The sequence below is a fragment of the Chelonia mydas genome, chromosome 12 (assembly GCF_015237465.2).
Source record: "Chelonia mydas isolate rCheMyd1 chromosome 12, rCheMyd1.pri.v2, whole genome shotgun sequence".
Classification (NCBI taxonomy): domain Eukaryota; kingdom Metazoa; phylum Chordata; order Testudines; family Cheloniidae; genus Chelonia; species Chelonia mydas.
Genome location: NC_051252.2, coordinates 2,465,665 through 2,478,968, shown reverse-complemented (window position 1 = coordinate 2,478,968; position 13,304 = coordinate 2,465,665). Strand labels below are relative to the sequence as shown.

Sequence of the window (13,304 nt, the reverse complement as noted above, 5' to 3'; positions counted from 1 at the left end):
ACATTCAGAAATAAAAAATGGGCATGCAATTTCTGAGGTCCCCAACTTTCCAGTGTGTGCCCTTTAAGACATTATAGTCTGCTGAGCAGAACTGGTTTGAAAGACCTCCTTTCGCACTTCCTTTGGGCATGGCTGGAGTTCAGTAAGTTAGTTAAGCTCGATGGAGTATTACAAGGCACACCTCATCTCCCCCTTGTCACCACTTGAGTGGGAAAGAATACTGAAGTGTGGCAGGGATGTGTTTGATTACTCTTTGTATTTACATGGTATGAGAGTTTTTCATAATATTTTGGATGACTATTGTGTGTGCCTCAGTTTCCCCTATGAGCTGCATGGTTAACTAGGTCAGGGGAGAAGGTTGTTTATTCTTTGCAGAGACCCAGAGATCCAGGTGTGGCTGATGCCCAGCTTTCTGGGGCCTGATCCCAGACAATTGCCCAGACATCTGGTACCTATCAACTAACGACCAGGGGAGCCCACCCTCTCTGCAGGAAGCCAGCCAGTTATGACCAGCTGGAGAACAAAGCACTAAGGAAGATGGCCAGGTGACCATCTTTGCCTGGAAGCAAGAACAAAGTTTAGTAGAAAGAGAGAGTCTAAAGCATGGGATCTGGTACGAGGCCTAAGGCATGAACTAAAGTGAGCAAAAGCCAGGGCCTGCTGAGATATAGCAAAGTTAGCAAGAGTCAGGCTATGAACAAAAGCCAGGGCCCATTCCAAAGCAGAGGCCTGCTCACAGGTTCACTCTCCGGTACATGGACTTGGCGGGGCCAGGGCTGGCGTTGCGAAAACACAAGCACTCCTAGGTACTAAGTATTCATGGAAACACATTCCAGAAGGCTGGTGCCAGGACACCCCGATACGAATGTATGGTGTATACACACTCCCCGAAGATGATATAGGGACACACTGACCCCTCCTCGACATAAGGTCAGGAGGACAGAGAGACGGATGGAGATGTTTTGATCCAACCAACAGATACAGGGTATAAGACGGTCACAAACCATGTCAGAAGGGTACCAAGTAATTTGCTTGTATAAAAGAAGGGTCTCAGGAGGAGTGTCTTTGTCTGGCCAAGGGGAGAGCAGAAAGTCCTGCCACTCACCGAGCTAGTCCATTGTCATGAGTATACATGTATCAGTGCACCTGTAGCATGCATAGGGCACTAGGACCATGCCTTGTCGGCAGTAAGCCTGGTTGAGAGCCTTTGCCACTGAACAGAGTCTGTGTCTTCTTGGGCACTACAATCAAAGTCTGCTGTACAGGCTATCTGGCTACAGCCAGCGCAGCATGCCAAGAGAACACACATGCAGCCAACAACTGACAACGCAAAGGACTGAGGAGGAGTCTGGGGGTGGGGGTGGGGGGTAGTTTCATGTGAGCTGCTGGAAGCATGACACACTCTTCGGGACTGGGACTCAAGGTGGGTCAAAGAGATCTCTGAGCTCTGAACTGACCCAGATGGACCAGGCTGTAACTTTCTGTTCTCTGTGATAATCAAGAACTTTCTATGCTGTGTTCCAGACATCTAATAGACCCTTCTGCTGGCTGAGAGTCACTTCTGAGTCAGGAAGTTGGGGGTACATTGCTCCCTTTGGGCTTGCAAGTCTTCCCCAGGTGTCCAGTTCAGGTCAAGCTCACAGAGTGAAGCAGGGGTGCTGAAGGCTCCGAAGTTCAGTCCCAGAAGGCGGAGAAGCCAAGGGGCTCAGCCCCGGGAGAGAGTGTGACCTGAAGGGGCTGACACACTAAAGGGGTCTTCCCAGGGACTGTTCCAGAGCTGCTCAACAGCACCGGACCCGTGGATCCAGGACACGCGGCACCTCCCAAACTCTGCAGCCTCCCAGTAAACACATGCCACACTTACTTTGGGCTTTGTCACAGAGCATTTTAAACAGGAAGACAAAAGCTTCTGATGGTTGGTGCCTGAGTTTATGTAAATATGTGAAAATCAACGCAAATTTGCAGGCTGTTATTATTTTGTCAGGCAGGCAGGCCTACGTTTGTGTGTGTATGAGCCTGCCTTAGCCCCACTGCACCGCCGCCCGAGGTAAGCACCGCCCAGCAGGAGCCCACGCCCCTCCCAAAGCCCTGGCTGGGATGATTTGATTGGGGATTGGTCCTGCTTTGAGCAGAGGGTTGGACTAGATGACCTCCTGAGGTCCCTTCCAACCCTGATATTTATGATTCTATGATTCCCACACCCTAACCCCTTGCCCCAGCCCTGAGCCCCCTCCTGTAGCCAGCACCCCCTCCTGCACCCTGAACCCCCTCCTGCACCCTGAACCCATGCCCCAGCACTGAGTCCCCTCCTGGAGCCTGCACCCCAAATCCCCTCCTGCACCCCAATCCCTTGCCCCATCCCAGAGCCCCCTCCTGCACCCAAACTCCCTCCCAAAGCTTACACCCCTCACCACACCCCCTCCTGCACGACAGCCCCCCAGATTCAGCCCAGAGCCCCCACCAACACTCCGAACCCCTCAGCCCCAACCTGGAGCACCCTCCTGAACCCCAAACCCTTCATCCCCAGCCCCATCCCAGAGACCGCAGCTGGAGCCCTCACCCCACCTCCCATGACCCAACCTACCTCCGCCCTGATCCCCCTCCTGCCCTCCAAACTCCTCAGTCCCAGCCCAGAGCTCCCTCCTATGCCCCAAACCCCTCATCCCAAACCCCACCCCAGTGTCTGTACCCCCCAGCCAGAGTCCCCACACCTCCTCTGCACCTCCGAACCCCTCAGTCCTAGCCCAGAGCCCTCTCTTGCACCCTGAACCCCTAATTTCTGGCCCTACCCCATACTCTGAACACCTCAGCTCCACCCCCCAGCCCAGAGCCCGCTCCTGCACCCCAAACCCCCTCATCCCTGGCCCCACCCCAGAGCTCGCCCTCCCAGCCGGAGCCCTCACCCCCTCCCGCACCCCAATCACTGGAGCCAGCCCATTGAAAATAAGAGTGAGTGAGGTTGAGGAGAGCGAGCAACAGAGGGAGGGGGGAATGGAGTGAATGGGGTGGGGCCTCAAAGAAGGGGTAGGACAGTGGCGGGGCCTCAGAGGAGAGATGGGGCAGGGGTGGGGCGGAGCAAGGGTGTTCAGTTTTATGCTAGTAGAAAGTTGGCAACCCTAGGAAGATTGCATCAGTTTCCAGTAACAGACAACCCTTATTTTTCTCTTTTTCTTCCCACCAGGGACTCAATAAATGTCTGGCACAGGTTCCATAGAAGTAAACACCTTATTATTAAAGAGGGATCTGGCCATCTGTCTTGTGTCTGATGCCTGGATTGTGAAATATGGCAACGTGCAAATGACCTTGGGAAAGGTCATACACACCCAGTTTGGGCCAGAAGATATGGGATCTTGGAAAGTCAAAAATCCTTGCATTATTCTATAGAGAATGAGAGATACGCTGCAAAAGCAAAAAAGACATTTGCTGGTACAATCCTTTCTGAAATCAAACAGTTTATCTGGATTGGATTGCATTTTAGACAGCTTGCTTTCAGCTGGGCTAGAAGCATGGGTGTTTTCAAACTACAAAAGAGCTGTCATCGTCGACAAGCCTGTGTTTTGCATCAGATGTGTTTCTCCAGTTGGTGACAGTGACCAAAATAAAGGGGATTGCGTTTTCAAATGATTCCATGGTTTAAACTAAAGCGTTGCTATTATTAGGTGGGCACTGTTGGGGATCAGCAGGTATAGCGCACTGTGTTGCTTGTGTTAATTCATGCTGTCACAACACTTGCACAGACCGCTGAGTCCCCCAGTTCCAAACAAAGTGTGGAATTCAGTGACCCTTCGGCCAAAGTTTTCAGGATTGGTCACTAATTTTCAAGGTGCTGCTTGACACTTCCTGACTTTCAAAGTGCTCAGCAACTGCAGTCCCCTCACAAAGCTGTGAATTCTCCGGCCTTCTGAGAGCCAGGCACAAAGTGTCACAAGCTGGGTACCCCCAATAATAAGTTCTCACTGGTTCGTGGGCCTTAGTCCAGTCAGCACCAAGGACAGTTCCAACAAAGTGAGAGAGGGTGAAAGATGAAGGGGGCAACATTCAAACTTGCTGTGACTCCCTTGAAGTCACAGAGGAGTTTGACTCCCAGATATTACACACTGAATAAAAGCTCCTGCTCCTGCTTATAAGGAAAGCCTTTCCCCCTGAAACTACACACTATTCTCCTTAGTTGACCACACGGTCTTCACTTCTGATTATCTCAGACCTAGCCCAGGCTCCTGCAAATACTGGGGATGGGGAAGTAATATCCATAGCTGTCTGCTGCCATTGTGACAAAGTTCCTCCTCTGCCTTGGTGGGTCCTGTGCTTATTGGCGGATTTTCTCGCTTCAGAGATTCACTGCAGCCCTCAGTTTGGCCACTTTTGTGGCTCAAATCTGCCGTTCACTCAGTTAGCCTCATCACTGGCCAGCATGGGGAAAAGGAAGAAGAACCCACAGTTCAGTTCAACTCTTCCGGTATCAAGTAGGGAGCTGGGGGGATAGGGGGAACTCGGGCTTGCCCTCTACTCCAGGTTCCAGCCCAGGCCCTGTGGATTGCAGCTGTCTACAGTGGCTCCTGTAACAGTTGCCTGACAGCTACAACTCCCTGGGCTACTTCCCCATGGCCTCCTCCCAACACCTTCTTTATTCTCACCACAGGACCTTCCTCCTGATGTCTGATGATGCTTGTACTTCTCAGTCTTCCAGTAGTACGCCTTCTCACTCTCAACTTCTTGTGCCTCTTGCTCCCAGCTCCTTGCACACACCACAAACTGAAGTGAGCTCCTTTTTAGACCCAGGTGCCCTGATTAGCCTGCCTTAATTGATTCTAGCAGCTTCTTGATTGGCTGCAGGTATTCTAATCAGCCTGCCTGCTTTAATGGTTTCCAGAAAGTTCCTGAATGTTCTGGAACCTTCCCTGTTACCATACCCAGGGAAAAGAGACCTATTTAATCTGGGGCTAATATGTCTGCCTTCTATTACTCTCCTGTAGCCATCTGGCCTGGAGGGAGAATGAGAGAGAGGGCTGCAGCTCCTGCTGCTGATACTGCTGCTGTTAGGCCCTGGGCTCTCCCTGCTGCTACTGCTGCTCTCCTGGCTGGGCCAGACACCATCCTCCTTCACGGAGCCGTGAGCACGGGCGTGTACTTGGCGCGGTTCACCCCATCCCAGACATCTGCCCCTTTTGCAGAGTGAGGGCGACCCTGTTCTCCCCCAACCTATGGCCCGAGGTGCTGGGGGTTGCCGAGGCTGTGCCAGGCCGCCTGCTACACTTCAGGGTCCGTATGGAGGGGCTCGTGGTCAACCTCATTAATCTCTATGCCCCGACATCAGGCCCGGAGCGCCTGCAATTCTATCAGCAGGCGTCTGCCTTCCTCGGCACCTTGGATCCTCATGAGTGCCTGGTTCTGGGTGGGTACTTTAACCACCACCCTTGAGGAGCAGGACCGCTCGGGGACAGAGCAGTGCCCAGCCACTGCAGACGTCCTCCAGGAGATAGTCGAACACCACTCCCAGGTAGATCTCTGGTGTGACCACCACCCGGATGACATTTCCATGTTCACCTTTGTCCGGGTGGAGGCCCATCGGTTGCGCCACTCCCAGTTGGACCGCATTTATTTATCACGCTTCCACCTTTCACGAGCCCACTTCTCCAGCACCCGGCCGGCCCCACTTTCTGACCATCATTTAGCCACCGTGACGGCCTCCCTCTGCGCGGAGAGGCCGGGGCCTGCCTATTGGCATTTCAACAACAGCTTGTTGGAGGATGTGGGCTTTGTGGCATCCTTCCGGGAGTTCTGGCTGGCTTGGCGAGGGCAGCGGCCGTGCCTTTTTGGGACCTGGGGAAGGTGCGCGCCCAGCCTTTTTCTGCCATGTCTACACCCGGGGTGCCAGCCGACAGAGGGATGTGGCGATAGAGCAGTTGGAATGGGAGGTCTTAGAGCTGGAGAGGCATCTGGCTGCCAGCCCTGAGGATCCGCCCCTCTGCGGAGCATGCCGGGAGAAGCGGGAGGAGCTCCGGGCCCTTGAAGATCATCGGGCCCAGGGTGCCTTTGTTTGATCCCGCATCCGTCTCCTTCGGGAGATGGATCGCAGCTCCTGCTTCTTCTACGCCCTGGAGAAAAGGAGGGGGGGCCAAGAAACACATCACGTGCCTTCTGGCAGCAGACGGCACCCCCCTCACAGATCCAATGGAGATGTGCAGGAGGGCGAGAGCCTTCTACGCAAGCCTTTTCTCCCCGGATCCGATCGATCCTAACTCTTGCAGAGTGCTCTGGGAGGACCTCCCTATGGTCAACGCAGGCGACCGAGACCGGCTAGAGCTGCCTCTCTCTCTGGCCGAGTTCTTGGAAGCCCTCCGTCGCATGCCCACCAATAAATCTCCAGGCATGGACGGGCTGACCGTGGAGTTCTACCACGTGTTCTGGGACGTCCTCGGCCCAGACCTACTCACCATCTGGGCCGAGTCTTTACAGAGGGGGGTCCTCCCTCTTTCGTGCAGGCGAGCCATGCTCGCCTTATTGCCTAAGAAGGGGGACCTCCGCGATTTACGAAATTGGCGTCCTGTCTCGCTCCTCAGCATGGACTACAAAGTCGTGGCAAAAGCAATCTCGCTGCGGCTAGGGTCCGTGCTGGCAGACATGGTCCACCCAGACCAGACCTACGCCGTCCCGGGCCGCAGCATCTTTGACAACCTATATCTGGTCCGGGACCTTTTGGAACTCGGGTGTAGGGATGGTCTGTCCTTCACCCTCCTGTCCTTGGATCAGGAGAAGGCATTCGACAGGGAGGATCATGGGTATCTCCTCAGCACTCTGTGAGCGTTTGGCTTCGGACCCCAGTTTGTGGGTCTTCTCCGGGTGCTGTATTCCTCCGCAGTGTCTGGTCAGGCTCAACTGGACCCTGACCGAACCAATCAACTTTGGGCGAGGAGTATGGCAGGGGTGCCCCCTCTCGGGCCAGCTGTATGCTCTGGCGATCGAGCCCTTCCTCTGTCTCCTCCAAAGGAGGTTGACAGGGTTGGTGCTGCGGGAGTCAGAGCCGCGGCCGGTCCTGTCGGCATATGCCGATGACGTGCTCCTCGTGGTCCAGGACCCCGGCGACTTGGCGCGGGTGGAGCCTTGCCAGGCCATCTATTCAGCAGCCTCCTCCGCCCGGGTCAACTGGGTCAAGAGCTCTGGCCTGGTGGTCGGGGACGGCTGGCAGGTAAGCTCCCTCCCACCCGCGCTTCAGGCCATCCGGTGGAGCGCGGATCCGCTGCTCTATCTCGGCGTTTACCTTTCTGCCATACATCCCTCTCCGCCGGAGAACTGGCACAATTTAGAGGGCAGGGTGATAGAGCAGCTCCAGAAATGAACAGGACTACTCCGGAGCCTCTCCCTTCGAGGGAGAGCGCTGGTGGTTAATCAACTAGTCCTGTCCATGCTCTGGTACCAGCTCAACACCCTTGTCCCAGCCCCGGGTTTCCTGGCCAACCTCCAGACATTGATTCTGGAGTTCTTCTGGTCAGGACTGCACTGGGTCCCTGCAGGGGTTCTCCATCTACCCCTGGAGAAGGGAGGGCAGGGCCTGAAGTGTCTGCACACTCAGGTCCATGTCTTCCACCTCCAGGCCCTGCAGAGGCTCCTTTATGGTGCAGGTAGTCCGGCGTGGAGCATACTGGCACACGCCTTCCTGCGCCACTTCCGAGGGCTCCGATACGACCGGCAGCTCCTTTATCTCCATCCGAGAGGTCTTCTGTGAGACCTCTCTGGGCTGCCGGTCTTCTACCAAGACCTCCTCCGGACCTGGAAACTGCTTTCAATGACCCTGTTTGTGGCGGCCACTGAGGGGGCAAATCTCTTAGCGGAGCCCCTGCTACACAACCCCCAGCTCCGCGTGCAGGTGGCGGAGTCCCCCTCGGTGCGCCAGAGGTTGGTCCTGGCAGAAGTCACAAGAGTCGGAGACCTCCTGGACTATGACCGGGGAAACTGGCTGGATCCCCAGACGCTCGCTCAGCGTATGGGGCTCTCCAGACCTCATACTCCCCAGCGCGTACTTCAGGAGGTGAGGGCCACTTTGCCACCCGCTGCTTGGGTTTACCTCGACCGGGTCCTGCACGAGGGCATACCCCACTCACCCTACACCCCAGGCCCGCCGGACCTTTTCATTGGGCCCCTGCCCCATGGACCCAACCAACCCCCCCGCCCCTTCACCGTGAGCCAGCTGCACGAGCTGCAGCCCGTCTGCTTACAGACTGCACCAAGGAAACATCTTTAAACACTCGTGCTCCACGCCCTTCATGCCCTCACCCTCGTGTCGACGCCCCGATACAAAATGGTGGGACCTCCTGCCACCTTTGGAGGGTGAGGAGCCCCGGTGGGCCAGCCTATATTCCACCTTGGTCCCGAGGCCTGCTGGGGATATCAGTTGGCGGCTCCTTCATGGAGCCGTGAGCACGTACTTGGCGCGGTTCACCCCTGTCCCAGACACCTGCCCCTTTTGCAGCGTGAGGGAAACCCTGGCACACATATATTTGGAGTGCCAGGCTGCAGCCCCTATTCCGGCTCCTCACCAATATTTTATTACGCTTTTGGTTGCACTTTTCCCCTCACCTTCTTATTTATAAACTCCCTATCTGCGGCCCCACAAAATCACGGGATCTCCTGGTCAACCTCCTCCTGGCCCTAGCTAAAATGGCCATCTATAAAACCAGAGTGAGGAGGTTGGCCGATGGAGTCTCCTGTGACTCTGAAGCCTATTTCCGATCCTCCGTCCGTTCACGTATCCGGGCAGAGTTCCTCTGGGCAGCGTCCACTGACTCCCTTGACGCCTTTGAGGAGCAGTGGGCGCTGTCCAGGGTTCTCTACTCGGTGTCCCCGTCCAGTTCCCTTCATTTGACCCTTTGATCACACTCCTGTCCCTGTTATTTCATTAGTTGTCCCTGGGATTTATTTGGTGTCCTCTTACGCTGGGGGGGATCCTTTAGCAGTGGGCGGGCTTCGTCCACTCACTTCCCGGATCCAAATAGGATTACTCTCCTGTAGCCATCTGGCCTGACCCTGTCACAATATATATACACAAAAATCTGGCTAGGATAAAGTGCAAAGTCTAGTGACTAGGGCACAGGACAGGGAATTTGGCAATATAGATTCTGTTCTCAGGTTTGTTTTGTGTACCCTTTTGCAGGGTGCATATGTTAAAGCTAATGCGGTCTTGGGATGCATCAGGCAAGGTATTTCCAGTAAAGATAAGGAGGTGTTAGTACCGTTATTCAAGGCACTGATGAGACCTCACCTGGAATACTGTGTGCAGTTCTGGTCTCCCATGTTTAAGAAGGATGAATTCAAACTGGAACAGGTACAGAGAAGGGCTACTAGGATGATCCGAGGAATGGAAAACCAGTCTTATGAAAGGAGTCGAGAGGACTTAGACGAGAGGAAAGTGATCAGGAACAGTCAGCATAGATTCACCAAGGGCAAGTCATGCCTGACTAATCTAATTGCCTTCTATGACGAGATAACTGGTTCTGTGGATGAAGGGAAAGCAGTGGATGTATTGTTTCTTGACTTTAGCAAAGCTTTTGACACGGGTCTCCCACAGTATTCTTGTCAGCAAGTTAAAGAAGTATGGGCTGGATGAATGCACTATAAGGTGGGTAGAAAGTTGGCTAGATTGTCGGGCTCAACGGGTAGTGATCAATGGCTCCATGTCTAGATGGCAGCCGGTATCAAGTGGAGTGCCCCACGGGTCGGTCCTGGGGCCGGTTTTGTTCAATATCTTCATTAATGATCTGGAGGATGGTGTGGATTGCACCCTCAGCAAGTTTGCGGATGACACTAAACTGGGAGGAGTGGTAGATATGCTGGAGGGTAGGGATAGGATACAGAGGGACCTAGACAAATTGGAGGATTGGGCCAAAAGAAATCTGATGAGGTTCAACAAGGATAAGTGCAGGGTCTTGCACTTAGGACGGAAGAATCCCATGCACCGCTACAGACTAGGGACCAAATGGCTAGGCAGCAGTTCTGCAGAGAAGGACCTAGGGGTGAAGGTGCATGAGAAGCTGGATATGAGCCAACAGTGTGCCCTTGTTGCCAAGAAGGCCAATGGCATTTTGGGGTGTATAAGAAGGGGCATTGCCAGCAGATGGAGGGACGCGATCGTTCCCCTCTATTCGACACTGGTGAGGCCTCATCCAGAGTACTGTGTCCAGTTTTGGGCCCCATACTACAAGAAGGATGTGGAGAAATTGGAAAGAGTCCAGCGAAGGGCAACAAAAATGATTAGGGGACTGGAACACATGACTTATGAGGAGAGGCTGAGGGAACTGGGATTGTTTAGTCTACGGAAGAGAAGAATGAGGGGGGATTTGATAGCTGCTTTTAACTACCTGAAAGGTGGATCCAAAGAGGATGGATCTAGACTATTCTCAGTGATCGCAGATGACAGGACAAGGAGTAATGGTCTCAAGTTGCAGTGGGGGAGGTTTAGGTTGGATATTAGGAAAACCTTTTTCACTAGGAGGGTGGTGAAACACTGGAATGCGTTACCTAGGGAGGTGGTGGAAGCCCCTTTCTTAGAAGTTTTTAAGGTCAGGCTTGACAAAGCCCTGGCTGGGATGATTTAGTTGGGATTGGTCCTGCTCTGGGCAGGGGGTTGGACTAGATGGCCTCCAGAGGTCCTCTCTGTTATTCTATGATTCTATGAGTCTCAAGGAGTTTGGCTTGTTTAGCCTAACCAAAAGAAGGTTGAGGGGAGATATGATTGCTCTCTGTAAATATATGAGAGGGATAAATACTGGAGAGGGAGAGGAATTATTTAAGCTCAGTACCAATGTGGACACAAGAACAAATGGATATAAACTGGCCATCGGGAAGTTTAGACTTGAAATTAGACGAAGGTTTCTAACCATCAGAGGAGTGAAGTTCTGGAACAGCCTTCCAAGGGAAGCAGTGGGGGCAAAAGACCTATCTGGCTGCAAGATTAAACTTGATAAGTTTATGGAGCAGATGGCATTATGGGATAACATGATTTTGGCAATTAATTGATCTTTAACTATTCATGGTAAATAGGCCCAATGGCCTGAGATGGGATGTTAGATGAGGTGGGATCTGAGTTACTACAGAGAATTCTTTCCTGGGTATCTGGCTGGTGAATCTTGCCCATATGCTCAGGGTTCAGCTGATCACCATATTTGAAGTCGGGAAGGAATTTTCCTCCAGGGCAGATTGGAAGAAGCCCTGGGGGGTTTTTGCCTTCCTCTGTAGCATAGGGCATGGGTCACTTGCTGGAGGATTCTCTGCACCTTGAAGTCTTTAAACCATGATTTGAGGACTTCAATAACTCAGACATAGGTGAGAGGTTTATCGCAGGAGTGGGTGGGTGAGATTCTCTGGCCTGCATTGTGCAGGAGGTCAGACTAGATGATGGTCCCTTCTGACCTTAATATCTATGAATCTATATGCCTCAGTTTCCCTACTCACAGGTAAAATATGGAATATGCTTAACTAGCAGAGGAATTGTGAGGATTCATTCATTAACATATGGAAAACTATTTGAGGTTTTTGGCTGGGAGCTCTGATGTCACTTTTGCCTGTTTAAAGTGTCCATGGCATACCTAGGAAAATTCCAAGATGGGATTATCAAAACTCCATCTATCTTACTGGATATGTACTCTCTTTTTCATTTCATTATTGTTCCTTGGCAAAGTATTTCTAGATAAATATGAATTTCCTGTTGTAAATGCCTTAAACTTTTGCTCAGATCATATGCTGGTGTAATAATCCAGTATTTGTGACATCACAATTCACTACCATGGACATAGCTGTGATGGACTGGGCCATCAGTGTGTGAATCAAGCAACAGGAATTGAGCAATTACATAGGAAAAAGCATCTATTGTATAGACAAATACTGCTTGTCAATAGGAGAGGGAAAAACCCAAACAATGTAGTGATTAAGTTAACATCCTACCACAGGATATGCCATGATACATCAGCATTCAAAACCCTGTTTGCCAATGGTTTAGAATTTGCTGGAGTGTGGAGCAGCTCTTTATGGGAGCCTCCTCGTGTTGTCCTTTAAAGCTGCAAAAAGCAGAATCCAAATCTGAATGAAGTTTGTTCCCTACACGGATATGTTTTAAAAAAAAATCTCGCTAAGAGACACAGCAGTACAGGTTAGTATTGTATCCATCCGACTGGTGTGCCTTGTTCTGGCCCTCTGCATAGGAATGAATTTCAGCCTACATTAGCCACACACTCTACGCACAGCCACCCAGCCGATAGCTATTAAATGTATTTCAGCCATTTGGAACAATAGGAATAGTCATTAAGGAATATTAACAGTGCCATCTCCTATTTTTGAAGACTCTCTGATCAACTGCAACACTGACTTCCAGAAATCTCTTAATTTTGCTAATTGAAAGCATGATGATACTTTCAAACAACTGACCTGACAGCTGTGGACACTGATGGACTCTCTCCACAAGACAGATACAACACGGGCAGCAGCAGAACAAGCTTCGCTCATGTGGTTCCCTGCCACTGTGCCTCATCTCCGGTTAGAACTAGCAAGGTATTTAAGTATGTGAATAGCCCAGCTGAAGTCACTGGAACTACTCACACGTTTAAAGTTAGTAGTGTGCTTAAGTACCTTGTTGAAGTGGGGTCTAAGAGAGGCCGTTTTTTGTTATGAATCAGTAGTTCACCAATCCACTCCTAAGCCTGTCTTCATAGAATCATAGAATCTCAGGGTTGGAAGGGTCCTCAGGAGGTCATCTACTCCAACCCCCTGCTTGAAGCAGGACCAATCCCCAATTTTTGCCCCAGATCCCTAAATGGCCCACTCAAGGATTGAACTCACGACCCTGGGTTTAGCAGGCCAATGCTCAAACCACTGAGCTATCCCTCCCTCCAAAACAGGGCTCATCCGGGATTTGAACCCGGGACCTCTCGCACCCGAAGCGAGAATCATACCCCTAGACCAACGAGCCATCCTTTCCGGTAAGAGAGATCAGCTGTATGCTAGAGAAGCACCCAATAGTCCCCAGATGTTCCCAATCAATGAGCAATATGAGTGAGCTAGATCTGAACTGCAGAACCAGAGGTGAAAGTCCTGGATTGCATTAAGCCAAATTCCTGAGCCCTCCAGTCCCACTGTAATATTACCTATTTCTATATGTATGCTAATAGGAATAGCAAAAATCCCATTGTGAGCTGATGAAGAAAGGTTTATTTCAAAGCTGTGGTATAATCATAAGTGTGGATTTCCGGCTATGACATCACAGCCCTGAAATGATGTTTTAGTGAAAAAAAAAAAGCTAAAACAATCTTTAGAGAGTT

The 13,304-nt window shown here is 51.8% G+C and overlaps 1 non-coding gene across 1 annotated transcript; it reads right to left on the bottom strand.

Annotated features, from left to right (window-relative positions):
* Positions 1-12,883: 12,883 nt before the first annotated feature.
* TRNAP-CGG lies at positions 12,884-12,955 on the bottom strand. The gene has a single exon. It is a non-coding gene; the product is annotated as a tRNA-Pro (tRNA).
* Between the last annotated feature and the right edge of the window lie 349 nt (positions 12,956-13,304).